Source organism: Pinus tabuliformis, chromosome 3_2, assembly GCF_031772625.1.
Source record: "Pinus tabuliformis cultivar Carrire ecotype Pingquan chromosome 3_2, CPIR1, whole genome shotgun sequence".
NCBI classification, from domain to species: domain Eukaryota; kingdom Viridiplantae; phylum Streptophyta; class Pinopsida; order Pinales; family Pinaceae; genus Pinus; species Pinus tabuliformis.
The window spans coordinates 762,562,381-762,577,411 of record NC_142302.1 but is presented as its reverse complement, the minus strand read 5'-3'; the positions used below and the strand labels follow the sequence as shown (position 1 = coordinate 762,577,411).

Genomic DNA, 15,031 nt, shown 5'->3' with positions numbered 1-15,031 from the left:
CATGATTTGTTGAATCATTGTTGCTTTCTTTCAATGTTGCACTTCCATTTAGGGAAACATCAGTGACACTTCTTGCTTAGAAGGCATTCACTCAAGGGGATCTTTGGATCTCCAAAGATACCCTTGCTCTGAGAATCCATAATGCCGTCTTCTTCATGTATTTAGCTTAAAAATCACTTGTCTTCACAAACCAAAGAATCCATAATGCCGTCTTCTTCATGTCTTTAGCTTAAAAATCACTCGTCTTCACAAACCAATTCGATCATGTCCTCATACAGGCTAGACAATGCGAAAATCTGGTTGAGGTATTTTGTCAAACAATTGACTTCATACTTATTCATATCGAGCATGCTGATTTTTACGGAGATTTGTATGACAAATTAGAGATGCAAAGCCTTCGCCTACAGACTGGAGAGGCATCCAATCTCCAACTTCTCCAACCAATCTGACCTGCCAGCGAATTGCAAGCACTACGCTTCATCATGAATGCAGAGTGCAAGATTGTGACTGATCCACAACACGGATTGAAGCAGCGGCAGCAGCCAAAACACCCTGCACAGATCAAGACTGGAAAAGAAAAAATATACAGATACCGAAAACTCTAACCCATGTAGTTGTGATACTAGACAGAATTTCACTGAATGGGAATGCTAATTTGAAAGCAAAACAGCAGAAGCGAATCTTTTTATTGGAAGTTACTATTTGGAATACGCTCTCGATTTAATAATGTAAACGCCATTTCAGTTGATTCAAACCAGGGTTGTGCTAGCTGCCCTTTCCTCTGTCTCGCCATTGAAATGAGACAGGACTCTCGAAACTATAAATTCACATAACCGTGCTCTTACTCCTCTTTCTGGTTTTGCTGTTGCTGCTTCCTCGTCGCATTTGTTTCTCTGTTTGAAAGGCCATTTCTGAGAATGGGGTTTAGCGGGAGCTCTGGAGGATAGCGGGTGGTGGGTTTGTGTCCTGCTTCTCAAGAACACGGTGCCAACATCACTGGGTTTCTGAAATGGACGGGCTCCTGACTTTTGGAGAATTTACCAGAAAACAGGTAATCTTTCTCGTCTGAGATTTTTAAAGTTTGAATATTGTCGTTCCCTAAGTCCGTCGCCGCACAACATCGAAGGTTATTGCAACAGATCAGTAGTCTGTATTCACATATCGGTGGATAAGTTGTTAACAGAGGAGTTATCAGTGCATAATTTCTTTGGGATAACTTATTGGTGTATAAGTGCTCAGAAATCATTGGTAGCTAAGCTATCTGCGGATAAGTTATTAGTACACAACTTATACAATGAGGACTTATCAGATGATAACTTATAACTGATCATTTATATGATAATAAGTTCTTACTGATATCTTATCAATAGATAATTTATAGTGATAGTTTATAACCAGATAGGTTATATATTGATAAGTTATCTCTAATAGCTTATCTAATATAAGTTATCTGATAACTTGTCATGGATAAGCTATCAATTAGAAGTTATTGATGATAAATTATCAGAGATAAGCTATCAATATAAGTTACACTGATCATAAGTAATCTGAAAGAAGTTCTGAGAACTTCTCATTAGATAAGTTATTGGTGATAACTTCTAATATATAACCCATCATCAAATAAACTATCGGATGAGAAGTTCTCACGCTAAGTTATCAATGATAAGCTCTCATGACTTATCTGATGAAAAGTAATCACTGAGAACTTATAATTAGATAAATTATTAGTGATAACTTATTGTCCAATAACTTATTTACTGAACTTATACAGAGAAGTTATCTATGATAACTTATTTAAGCATAGGTTATCATCTATATGGAGAACTTATACTCCAGAGAACTTAGTTACCTGAGCGCTTATATGGTAAGGAAAAAAACTGGAATATCATTTATCGGTCGAATGAGTTATCAGAGTTTTGATTTTCGGGGGTGGATTCCTGCCATTGAACAAAGGAATTGTCTATAATACGATTTTTTTGGAGATTTCGGTGACAGAATCTGGCGGAAAAAATTGAGGCTAAATTTTGATTTGTATGATTTAAAATGGTTTTTTAATGGTATATTTGGATTCAGCATCTATGGTTTTTTAACGGCATCTTTGGATTCAGCGCCTATAATTTTTAACGGCATATTTGGATTCACCGCCTAAAAACCTCTCGGGACGCTTTGATTGTGCAGAAACTAACTATCAAATTTGCATTCTAATAAATTGCTGCCGGATTTTGACAAAAAAACTCAAAAAAAAAATTTCAAAAAATCGCATAATAGAGAACTACTTGAACAAATAATATTATGACAGATCACAGGGTTTTACTTGCATTGTTCCATAGATTGGATGGATGATGTATTTTCGAAAGTGGGTTCGATGGATCGATATTTTTGTTATGATACACAGTTGTTTTTTCGGAGATGGATGCTTGCCATTCAGCATATTCTCCGGTCATCAGAACGTGTTAGGAAATGATAGGTTATGAAAAACTTCACCCGATTTAGACGTGAGCAACAAGAAAAATAGAAAGGAATGCTACTGCCAGTAAAACATGCACTGCTGGGTATTGGTTACTAGAATGCATTATTTCCAAAACCTCGGAAAATCATTCCAGGAAACCTGTTACGTTCCACCTATTCCATTGTCGCGGTGGCAATTAATGGAGTCCGGCAGCAATCCGCCGCCAGAATGGATTCCTCGATACCCATATGAATTTTTACACCCGAATGAATTTTCTCGGCAGCCAATTCCATTTTCACCAGCTGCAGATTGGCTTTGGCGTCCAAAAGTGACACAGTAGGTTCCGGGTTCGAGTACATCGACGGCACTTTTCGGGTTTCTGAAGATGCGGTTATGGGCAGTGATATTGCTGGGCCTGTGCTTGGCAGAGCTCTTGACCAGCGCTGCGGCTCATTTGGCTTAAGGGCTTTATTTATTCAGCATTGCAGTGGCGTTTGACATTGTTGAAATTCTGAATAATCATCGTCTGAAGAGGTTTAGGGCATCGCGGGCAGTGGCAGAGAGTTACAGCAAACCAAAGATTGTGGTCTCTGAAGGGAGTAGAGATATAGGAAATGGACCTTATTTTGAGGGCAATGAACTGGCTCCAATTGTGCTGGTTCATGGGATTTTTGGCTTCGGAAAAGGGGTGAGTTCGATTCCCAATGAGGTGCAGTTTAATACCAACCCAGAGAAAGCCTTTCAAAACCAACCATAACGTCTTTCAGACCTTAAGTTCGAAGGATCAACTTTACTTTGGAAGAATTGAACTTACGATGGAGTAACCCTGGTGATTAGGACTTTACTGGCTGGACCTTCTCTTTTAGCACTTTACATAAAGGATTCATTAGGACCTCATGATAGGATTTTACGGGACTTTACCTGGTTTCAGTTTTTGTCTTTTGAGTTGTGGGGTTCTGAGTAACGGATGCTGTTGGTTGCAGAAACTGGGTGTGGTGTCGTACTGGGCGGGGGCTGAAAAGAAGGATGACGGTATGCTTGTTCCTGATTTGGGTTCTCTGACAAGCGTTTATGATAGGTAAATATTTGTTCTCGCATTCAAATATGCAGCTTAGGAGTTCGTGAATTTAATTGATGAAGTAACTTAACAAGTAGACAAATTGAAATCCTCCCCAAATCCAGTTGGAATTTAGCAGACTTTATACTTCCACTTGATTATTGGGAGACTTAACCATGGAACTTTGCTTCAAACGTTTTGTTTCATTTTAAGATTACCCAGATTTGCCTGAATTTTGAAATGAATTAGGAAGAAACTTTCCCTTTCATGGACGACTCACTTGGAAGGTTGAGTTTGTTCACTTATCAAGTCACTAGTTAAATTGATTTAAGACGCCTAAAAAAATTGCAGTTTATTGTAAAATGCCTTTGTAGAGTTTGATGCATTTTCAGCTCATTTTTAAGGAACTCGATGTGATTCATTCTGGATCCTGTTCACACCACAGGGGCTTTGGCTTAAGTGTGATGCATCTGAATTATTTATTGATTTTGATTTTGGGTTGGCTAAGCTTGGGGCCTCAAACTTAGCTACTCACATGCCCACCGTGGTTTAATACGTCTTCACCAACGGTATCAGTTTACTCATAGTGGTCCAGGTTACCCGGAGTGCTCTCAGAACTACCCCTCCCAAAAGGATCTGAGGAAGTTGTTGAAAAGAGGAGATCAATTTTCTTTAGATAAGAGGGTCAACTACTAACTTTTCAAAACCTTATCCTTGACCTTTCAGGATGAATCCTTCTGACAAGCAAGCAACTGGTAATTTTGCATTATTTTGATGTTTTCACATTATTCGTTTTAGGTAGATAAGAGTTGATCAGAGATTTGTTGGGTTGATCAGGATTTAACTTGGCTGATCAAGTCTTCTCTGGTTGGGGAGGTAGAAAATAAGAAAAGTTCATCAATTCACCTTTACACACCTCACTGTGGTTTGGGAGATTTGAATCAACCGCCTATGAATTATTTTATTGTGTCTGTTTATATGGATTCTGCTTACTATTTAACTCAAGACCAAAGAAACTTCGCAAATCACATTTTGCAAATAAATCCAACAAAATCTCTGGAACGAGTGGGGTGGGAGGTAAATGGTAAAAGTCAGATAGTCTGCCTTTGCATGTCATAAAGAGTGAGCAGGCCCAACATGTATGGGGATAAGTCATTGTTTGAAGTCTGTGTATGGTATGATTTAGACTTTGGTTTGAAGTCCCCATTGTTGCTTTTTATGTAACGACCCTCTTACAATTACAAACAGAATATGGATGAGACCATGTACAAGCACTAGGTGATTTTGATGCCATAGAAATGGTCCTCATATTGTGATTACTTAGCTGGACAGCTGCAAGTTACCATAAGCAGCATTTCCAAAAAAGAGGTTTCCTAAAGGCACTATAAAAGCTAATATGGCAGAAGAAAATTATGTAATCTGCTGTAACATTCCATTTGGTTCTGTCTTAAGCCAGTGCTGCATTTGGGCTCAGCTTTAAACTCGTTTTTAACTCGATCCATGTTCTCAGTTTAAGTCTATCCTCAAATCAATTCATTTGTGTTTAGCTGAAGACAACATTAGCTATGACGGTATTTGGGTGCTCGGTAAAGTTGATATTCAGACTAATTCGGTTTTTGCGTTAAAGTTCTGGTCTGGTTTAATGGCTGACACTTTGTTTTCATTCCATCTTCAATTATAATTTTTTGCCTGTGACATCTGAGCTCCATTACGATCTATGGTGTGGTACAATTCTATTCAATTCTTTAATACTGGCACTAACTTGCAACTTTCTTTGCTTGTGTTTTCGCAGGGCTTGAGAGCTTTTCTACTACTTAAAAGGTGGAACAGTAGACTATGGGGAAGAACACAGTGCCCAATATGGCCATGCCCGCTTTGGCAAGAATTATGAGCAAGGTAAATGAAGATAAGGGTTCAGCCTTTAACCTTGAAATGTCTTCCACAAGATATCTTGGTTGAAACTAGAAGCATTCATTGCTTTAGTTTGAAATTTTACAGGCTAATATCCTGAATGGGATGAGAATCATCCAGTGTTCAAGTTGTCAGGGTCCTGCACAATATGCTTACTGAAGAAGTAATCCAGTCACTCGTTATTCGGCCTAAATTTGCTTTCCCGTGGGTAGCAATGCTGGAAAGTTGACAAGTTTTGCCTTTACGATGCTAGAATTATCTTTATGCAGAAATTCCAGGGATATGATAACAGTTCCGAAGGTTGCGTGCTGAACGTTACCTCTTTATCTGGTGCTCTCAATGGAACAGCTCGTGTCTACCTGGACGGAATGCAGTGAGCTTCCCAGAAATTATTTGCTTGTTTGTTTTATGAATTCTTTTCAGAGTATCTCTGTTTTTTCTTTAGAATTTCAGACTCCCAAACTATGTATTAATATTGGGCAATGAATATAACCCTTGTGGTAGAGTAACAAATGCTGTATAGGCTGGAATATAAAATGTCAAATAGGGGTAGAGTAATAGATGCTATATATCTCAGCCTATACAGCATTTATTACTCTTCTGCTGGGTGCATATTGATTACCTATTGGGCTTGTATCTTGTTTCTACTGACATAATTTATGTCACCTATTTCGATACCTCTGCTTAAGTATCCTTATATTTTGCGGCATTGTAGGCCAGAAGATGGAAAGACCATCAAACCCATCTCTCTGTTACAGCTGTGTCATGTGGGAGTTATTATCTATGGTTGGTTGGACATTGCTTGGCTGGAAAGCTACTACAACTTTGGGTTTGGTCATTTTAGCGTGACTTCGCAAAAGGTTGGGATTTCCAGGGTTATACAGAGTCTTGTAGGAAATGTTGGACCTTCTGCTTCAGAAGATTGGATTCTTCTAGATTTAAGTCTACAGGTCTCAGTTGAACTTAATACCTACTATTTCAGATGGGATCTGCTGCTATTTTGGCCCTCATTTGATAAAGACAAGTCTAAGCTTGAAATAGGATAGAGATGTTCAAAGCCCATAGTACTTGTTTCATTCAAGTCTTCATCTTTCATTGGAAGCAATTATAGTTTTATGTAGAATGCATATAATACGATTTAAGGCCATTCTTGAAAATAAGATAGAGATGTTCAAAGGCCATAGTACTTGTTTCATTCAAGTCTTCATCTTTCATTAGAAGCAATTATAGTTTTATGTAGAATGCATATAATACAATTTATGCTTGAAAATAAGATAGAGATGTTCAAAGCCCATAGTACTTGTGACATTCAAGTCTTCCTCTTTCGTTGGAAGCAATTATAGCTTTATGTAGAATGCATATAATACGCATTCGTGATGGTTAAAAATTCTGAATTCAAGGATTGACTAAATATTGATGTTTCAAACCACTTTTGCTTGAAACAGCTATGCTACGAGAAAAACACGAAAATTGTTTGGAGCCACCATAGCTTCAAGTCTGTTTGGAATTCATCCTCCTCTTTATTAGGACGCAGCAGATGAGCCGGTGGTGCTATCCCAGCAATGTGTCACTTCCTTACAAAGGTTAAAAGCGATGATTGAACAGACAGATTTCTTACTTGTTTACTTGAGCAATGGGTTGTGTTGTTACATAACTGTGGAAAATCTGAATTCTTTATCTACAACACTGAAAATTCTGAATTCTTTATCTACAATACTGGAAAATCTGAATTCTTTATCTACCAAAACACATCACAGAAACCTAAAATCTACCGTATGTTGTTAATACTATTAACCCTGAATTTCTTAGCAGTGACGAGGATTGGCAAGACAATGATGGACTATTAAACCCAATCTCGATGCTTTATTCCTGCTTTCCTGAGCCCCATTCCACCTGCTGGCTAAGTCCAGAATTTTAGGATATGGTCATTCGTTGCAACCAGGTGTTTGGAAAGACCAGAAAATAACTTGTCTCAAGCTTTGAGAAATGCTTAATTACGATTTCTAATTTGTGAGATTGATTAAGCTTCCAGATGGCAGTATGAAGGGATGTTCCCCATGTTTTTTTAAATAAAAAATAAAAATTATGTTTTAAATAAAAAAATAATATCCACCATAATTAAAAAAAATGAATATGGCATAAAATAATTAGAAATAAAAAAATGTGCGACACAGATATTTAAATTTTATACTTTTCAAAAATATTTAAATTAACTATTTGAAGATTTATGTTAACTAATTTTTGTAGATATCAACTTATTATATATTAAAAAAAATATGGTTAAATTTTTAATTTGAATATATATATTTTATTTAGCATTTAAAATACAATTTAAACAATGAAAAATAACACATTGTATTTTGCACTCTAAAAGAATTTGCACCTAAAAAAATTTTATCCCTCTCAATTCATGTTAGATCCATATTCAATGTAAATCTATGCCCGTACTGTAGGAAAATTCAAGCAATATGAAAGCAAGCCCATCACCAATTCTAATCTCTAAAATTAATTTTAATATTTAAAATCGATTTGCAGTAGACCCATTAATATATGCTAATAAATATTATATAATTGAAAACGCTAATCACATTCTTTTCAATTTTTTCGAAAGTAAACTAAGTCATGAGTAATGTTCAACAATGGATCATATATGCACTAACGTAGAGAATTGTATGTGCCGCTTATCTAGATTTGATCAAAGAAGCTCATCTTGTATTTCAAAGAAGATTAAAGTTCATAAGATGTGATGGTAAATATTGTTTGAAATATTTTTGTTGCATTTTTTGCGACATGGAAGGCTTTGCAATTTTTTTTGGGTATTTTCAAAAAAAATTGCTATAAGATTAGGGTTGCAATTTTGCTTCTGGTTTCAACCAGAAAAAATACTACATGGTTTTGGCTATTTTATGCACATAAAACTTCAATTTGAAATAACTTATTATGGTTCACGCTCTTTTAAATATGGGTATGTAAGTAAAGTTTGATAATTTGAATTAGGTTCACGCTATTTTAAATATGGGTATGTAAGTAAAGTTTGATAATTTGAATTAACTTGTTATGGTTTATAAAGCTGTAGACATTCTTTTTATTAGATCTTCTAAGTTTGAGATGTTTTAGGTTTCATGTTAACTATTTTTATAAAAAATATGAGTTTTTAGTGGAACAAAAGTAGGCCACATAGTGAAAACAAAACATGATTTTAATCTAAATATTATTTTTATTAACACAAATATATAAATCAAATAGTTGGTAAATTTTGATAGACATTAATTCATGATAAACATCAAAAACTTATTTTCATAATAGATCTCACATAGTTAATATTAAAAAAAACAATAAATATAACTAAATTCTATATATGTTTTGTTTTATTATTATTATTATTTTGGTTTGTCCCTTTGAGATTTGAATCTCATGGTTTACATAACACTTCATAACATTGCCAATTGAGTTGCCCCAATGGATTATTATTATTATTATAATTAATAAATAAGTTAAACATATATACATTTAGAAAAACATGGAACTAGATTCTTATCATGGATATTTGCCCCCACTTTATCATGGAGATTTTTAAAACTTTGTTAAAATACTATGGACCATTACCATGGCTTATCAATACCTCATGCCCAAAAAACAATAACTCATTTCATATGATATTTTTAATTATTAAATCAATTAAAAGAGCAAAAAGGGCATCACTACTTTGGAGATAAGTTTCAATTTTTTATTTCTACGGGGTTCACAGACCCTAGAGATCGGTGGCCGCTACGTCCACAAAATATAATCCTAGAGATCATTGACCGCTACGTCCACGAAATATTTGTACCAGGCAAATCCACTTGAAGGGAGGCTTAAGCATGGAGCCTAACCCTAAGAAGGTTGAGAGAATTGAACCCATGACCTCTCAATCAGGCAAATCCACAAAAATGACCCTAGAGATCGTTGACCGCTACATCCATGAAATATTTGTACCAAACAAATCCACCTGAAGGAAGGCTTAAACATGGAGCCTAACCCCAAGAATGTTGAGAGAATTGAACCCATGATCTCTCAATCAGGCAAATCCACGAAATATTTGTACCAGGCAAATCCACTTGAAGGGAGGCTTAAGCATGGAGCCTAACCCTAAGAAGGTTGAGAGAATTGAACCCATGACCTCTCAATTAGGCAAATCCACAAAATATGACCCTAGAGATCGTTGAACGCTACATCCGTGAAATATTTGTACCAGGCAAATCCACTTGAAGGAAGGCTTAAACATGGAGCCTAACCCCAAGAATGTTGAGAGAATTGAACCCATGATCTCTCAATCAGGCAAATCTACCTCAAGGGAAGCTTAACCATGGAGCCTAACCCAAGATTGTTAAGAGAATTGAACCCATGACCTCTCAATAATAAAGGTGCTTTAACGAAGGGGTTTGACCAATTAAGCTAAACCTTGAGGTTTAAGTTTCAACCTTTGATTTATGTATACTACTACGAATATTTTAGAATATTTTATGAAAGTTAAATCCCTATCATCTACTTAATAATTTTTGATAATTAAATTAAAATTTTAGAAATTTTATTTCAAAATAGACATATCTATGAGCATAACAAAAATATTAATATCCATATTTCTATTGTTGAAACCAAATAATAATATCATGTATCATAACCATAAGCAAATACTATTCTCCCTTGTAATTTACATTAATTTAATATGTTAAGATTTATTTATTTATTTTACTATTCTCCTTTTGTAAATATCAGGTTGGTTGTTTTTTCCACTAGTATAAGTTTTTTTGGAAATGATTTCAAAATATTTAAAATAATATAAAATGATATGGTATATAAATTAAAAATATATAATGGAATGGTGTTTTACTTTTAATTATAAAATATAACTAGCATTTGCACCAGATGTTGCAAAGGAAACGTCGTAAGGCATAAATTGAAGAACACAAATACAACAAAAGAATACTTTGATAAAGAATAAAAATATATTGAACGCTCAAATCAATGCCCCATTAACTGAAACCAGTTAGTAGACATATCTATCAACATTAGGATTATACACAATGATCAAGAAATTTCCCATATACAAACAGCACCTTCCACAACAACCTTTTGTCACATTCACATTTTAAAAAATGCCTTGGAACGTGATTGGAATCTCCCATATTGTCTTTTTAATTATGCAGATAAATCTTCCATATTGCTATTTTCATCATGAATATTGTTAGTTCATTGTTGTAAAGTGTTAGTGTGTTAAATTCAATACTGTAAGTTTGACAAGCGAAAAAAATTCCTCAATTAGCATAATATGCATTTTTTTCTCACCATGTATTTTTCAGTCATGCATTACAAAAATTCCATCAAAGAGCACAAGTAACAGATTAACATGTATTTTCCCTTCATTATTTTCATCACAGAGCCAAGAAATCTACGCCTTATCTATAAAGTAACAAAAACATTTTGAAATAAGTTTAATATTTCAAGCCAGTGTCTAACCTATAAAGTAACAAAAACTTTTTGAAATAAATTTAATAGTTTAAGCAATTGACTACCTAATTTAATAATTGAAAAATTCTCAAAGATGAATTATAGTCCATAATAAGAGAGCCAACATTGGAGCCCATACTTTCACTAAAAGGAAAAGAAACACAACCACTTGTTAAGAAGAAATTCAAGTAATAATAATAAAACAAAAATAATAAACATTAAAGTATAAAATGGTATTTCCAACGCACAGGTATAAATTTACATGCTCTATGTCCATTGTTAGAGTAAATGGGTGTGGAGAAAGGGCAAGAAGCATGTTCAATTTGTTTCTAAATGAGTGGTTATCTAAGCTTGCAAACATAATAAAAAAGATATTTATTACAACAACTTCTATATGATTATTCTTTTTGAACCATAATTAAAACCGTAAATTAACAATTTCAGAAACCTACACATGTTAGAAACAATCAGATAAGCCATGATGATTGAGTTTCCCGTTACTTAAAGTCTTTGTTGATTGAGTCCACTGAATGAGCCAAGTTCATGTTAGCTTTGGTTGAGTTGATGTAAAAATGTGTAGTGGATTTGATATCAACTAAGGTCTAGTTGTAGAATCACCAAACTGAGTTGAAGTTGGCTTAGCTAGACATACAAGGTTAAACCAGCTGACCGATAAAGTTTGTCATAACTATAAACAGAGATTTATTCAAGCTTAGCAACAATTACTATCATCATCGGCTAATGTTTAAATACTAAATTGCAAAATGCAGTTAATTCCAAATAATGTATACATTTTTTAGGGCATTGGGCAGTAGCAACACCAGAGCTATGTTGTGGGTTTTGTATTGGGAAAATTCGTATTGTGGAATTTGGGTTTTGCATGAGTATTGTTGTTTCCAGAGAAAACGATGTTGTACATAATGGTGGAGAGATGTTGTGCAATTGTTTCAGGTTCCGTAATTTGATGATATGCACAGAATGGGTAATGCCATGAGGCCCTAAATGTTTTTGGTCAAATGAGGAGAGTGTTTCTAAGCCAAACAACTTCAGCTTTGGCACCATTGTCAAGGCCTGCGTTGGGTAATGCCATGAGGCCCTAAATGTTTTTGGTGAAATGAGGAGAGTGTTTTTAAGCCAAATAACTTCACCTTTGGCACCATTCTGGAACATCTAAAAGCTCTGAACAGCTTACCCGCCTGGTACTTAGTATGTTGTACAGGCCTGGAACTTATATTTGTGTCAACAAATGAGTATGTGGTTGAACCCACAGGTGTCTTCATCGACAAAAATAAAGCAGTTGCTCACTTGAAGGTTTGAATATTACCATTCCACAATTCAATTATAATTGATTTTTTCCTTCAAAGGTTATCCGACATGCTACTAATTAAAAATACAATGTAGGTAAAAGTTGAGAAATGATATTTGAGGTAACTAAGGAGTTGTCACATGTAATGCCACTCCCTTTCTACATGAGCAAGGAGATTTGGCAATAGCATGTCCGCTTTGGCTCTTTCTCAATTTATAAAATTGACATTGTTGACTAATATCGGCATAACCAACCCTATTCTAAGTTGAAACTTCTTTCAAATTGAGCATTCACCTCATGAAAGGTTACCTTAAAATTGCTCCATAGTTGTGACTATTCGAAATTGACAAGGTGATTAAAAAATAACATGTTTGTTTTAAGTTAGTGGTTTCAATCATGAATCCATTGTGAAATTTCTCGCATTTTAGCTTCTAATTGTTCAATAATGAACCCATTGTGCATTGTTCTAATTGTAGAAAATTCTAGCCCTAAGTGATTCTTTCCCTTATGATCTCAATCAAACAAATCAATTATTGAATTTAATTAATGTAGAAATTAATTTTGGACCATAGCAACAATCATACAATAGCTGGAAAAGTAAATAGGATGCATAAAACAGTTTTTTTTTCTAAGTAAGACTAATTCAATTAAAAAAGGAAAAAATATAATTACACTGAGGACCCGCCTCAAACTCTGTTTCTAGCTTTCATCGAAACAGTTGATACTGCCCCAGATTGGGGAAACCAGCATGAAATTGCAAAACAGTTACCATATGACCCTGAACTGACATCAACAGACACCATAATACGACCTTGTGACACAGAAAAAAGGTGCAACTCAACAACACTGGACATGACAGCAAACCAACAAAACTACTGAACTGCTAAACATACGCAAAAATATCAAGCAACCCCACCAAACCATGATCTGCCTGAGGCCGATTTGGTTCATGGGTGGCTGCATTTGCCAGAGGACATCAGTTGTTTTTCTACTCCTCCGGAGTTTCCTCGACCACGGGACACACATATTGTTCCCAATCGTCTTCCTTTTTCTCCACATCGCTCTTCTCAGCATCGCCTGTAGGCCCCTCCATCTGTTGGGTGCCTCTTGATCTGCCAGCACACCCCACCGTTAAAGCCACGACTGCAGAGCAGCCACCCACCCATTGAAAGTCGTCTACATGCTCATTGTCACCATGCATTCTGCTATGCCTGATTCCCTGGCTATCATCCTTTGAATTTTTCTCCTGACTCCTCTCATATCCTGGGCTCTCATCCCCTGAGAATGCTCCTTAGAGCTTGTCACTTGATCACTGTCCAGCATTTCTTCTTCAGTGAAGACAACGGTCACCTTAGCAGTGATAGTAGGTTTATTTAGACGGCTATGGAGCCTGAAATGGGTAGTGTGAGAGGCAGAGCCAGGACTCTGCTGGGAAATAACAGAATGGAGCCCAAAATCTCTGAGCGGATCCCTTGACTCCATCCCACGCCCCCGCCTACTGCGCGCGTAGGAATAGTGTCTGAGCTGAGGTCTGGGTTGAGGCTCATCTTCCTGGTCCTGAGGAGGGGAAGGGGGAGCCGAGCTCTGTGCAGTATGAGGTCTCGCTCTGCCTCCCCGAGAACCTCCAAATCGACTCCTCATTCGATGCCTTACCATCCTGGTGAGGACTGAGAGCAGATCAACGGGATATTCAGTTGGGGAGGGGGATTGATTACAGAAACAGGGCCTCTGAGCAGGATTTACAGGGCAAAGCATGGAGTGGGAGAAATGGTGGCCATTTCCAAAATCGATGCAACTAAGGTGCCAACAACGTTTTCATGTAGCTGTTCTGCTACCTGCGAGCTTTGCCTGCAGCGGACAATAGCTACGAATCGGGGGACGAACAATGGGAATAGGAGGCGCCATTCTGATATCTACTGTATCCATATCTCGGCCTGATGGGCCATTTATTTCCATCTGCATGCTGGTCAGATTTCGACTGCAGTGAGCCTGGATCCGGGCCCAATTCATCACCTGGCTGGTCCTTGCGCCGGCGTTTCTAAGTGAGCCCATTAATGCTCTTTGAGAACACCCGCATCCGGGTCATAAAACAGTTTTTGCATAAAATGGTTTTTGGAAATGTTTGAGACCACTCAGAGCAATGATGGCACTGCACAAAGGAAGTTTAATGCTTAGCCAGGTGGATGGGATTAAAACAAAATTGAAAAGGCCAACTTGCAGTCCGAAAAGGGTCAAGCCCTAAAAGAGACCTGAACCTCAGATCAGACTATGGTGGAGGGACGAAAGGCCTAAGAAGGTTTGCTAGATTTTTGTAAAGGCAAAGCCTTTATAAACCAATTGTATAAAATGGTTTTTGGAAATGTTTGAGACCACTCAAAGCAATGATGGGACTACACAAAGGAATTTTGTGCAAGGAGGCTATCACATCAACCCAAGAACTTGCGTGAAAAGCAATTATATTCCTCCTCCTTTACAGTGACTATTGAGAAATTTCCTAAAAAGTTACTATCACTATTCAAAGGAATAAGAAACTTTACTCTGTTCTTTCTTGGGTTCAAAGAAAACTGAAGAGTAACCATGACTGTAAAAAAAGCAATAAATTAGATGTCACAAGATTAAAGCTAGAGATAAGACAGAAGAATACTAATATGGAATGGAATTTCAACAAAGGGACATGCCATTTTGGAAACATACCCTATAACATGACATAGGTCACAATCAAAAGCTGAAGATGGTCCATGAACCAAAATAGATTTTATATTTTTTATGCCATAACAGGGCCAAAGAAGATTGGTAAGCTAGATACTCTCACTATTCAAAG

At 36.3% G+C, this 15,031-nt stretch overlaps 1 long non-coding RNA gene across 1 annotated transcript; it reads left to right on the top strand.

The window, feature by feature from the left end:
• The first annotated feature begins 2,641 nt into the window (after positions 1 to 2,641).
• On the top strand, positions 2,642 to 7,297 carry LOC149182855 (uncharacterized). Its single transcript, XR_016257641.1, has 3 exons — positions 2,642 to 3,278; positions 3,433 to 3,527; positions 5,299 to 7,297. It is a non-coding gene; the product is annotated as an uncharacterized LOC149182855 (long non-coding RNA).
• The last annotated feature ends 7,734 nt before the right edge of the window (positions 7,298 to 15,031 follow it).